The sequence below is a fragment of the Bison bison genome, unplaced genomic scaffold (assembly GCF_000754665.1).
Source record: "Bison bison bison isolate TAMUID 2011002044 unplaced genomic scaffold, Bison_UMD1.0 scf7180017864472, whole genome shotgun sequence".
Classification (NCBI taxonomy): domain Eukaryota; kingdom Metazoa; phylum Chordata; class Mammalia; order Artiodactyla; family Bovidae; genus Bison; species Bison bison.
Window position 1 is genome coordinate 1276062 of NW_011495033.1, and position 763 is coordinate 1276824.

Consider the following 763-nt stretch of genomic DNA (forward strand, 5'->3'; position numbering starts at 1 on the left):
TGCCGGGAAGACGAGGTATGTGTGAAACCAGGCCTCTGTCGGTGCAAACCTGGATTCTTCGGAGCCCAGTGCAACTCCCGTGAGTCCTGAGTGTCTCCTGAAGGATAAAGGGGCCGGACAGGACTGGGGGAGAGGGGAGGTGAAGCAGGTAGCAAAGTAATCTTACAAGAGCAGGGCCAGAGTCCCTCCAAGCTTTGCTGAGGAAACTGAGGTCCGGAGACAGGAAGTGACGCACTCCCGGGGATGCCCTGAGTCATCTGGTTTCTACGCCATCCTCAAAGTCCTCCCACAGGTTCAGTTCTGGGCTGTTCATCTTCCCTTTCAACTTTCTGAAAGATGCTGGAGATTCCGGTCAACTGCAAAATGAATGCGCTCTCAGTCTCATACACCTTATGCCGGTCTGGAGAGTGACTGGAGTGTCCACCTTCTCTGGCACAAAGAGGGGCTTGCCAACGTGGTTGGTGGGCAGTTTAGCCAGAGGGTAGCCAGCCGCCACGGGTTGGGGTTGAGAGGAGACGCTGAGGGTGTGTGGCTACCCCAAGGGCAGCCTCCAGGCCTGGAGAGACACAGTTGGGGGTGGGGGGAACCCAAAGAGAGGGAGGAGGGGCCCGAATGCAGGCCCACCCACTTCGTGTGGCTCTAGACCGGCCCCTTTCCCACTCTTAAGTGTGTTCAGGAATGTGGAAGTGGGAGGCTGGCCAGTGCTTAAGGAGCCTTATGGTTCAGAGTCGGGGTCAGGAAGTGAGCTGTGCCCCAGGGGGAC

At 57.8% G+C, this 763-nt stretch overlaps 1 protein-coding gene across 1 annotated transcript in view; it reads left to right on the plus strand.

The window, feature by feature from the left end:
• SCARF1 (scavenger receptor class F, member 1) overlaps positions 1 to 763 on the plus strand; it is an 11289-nt gene that overhangs the window by 1809 nt on the left and 8717 nt on the right. The window lies entirely within an intron of this gene.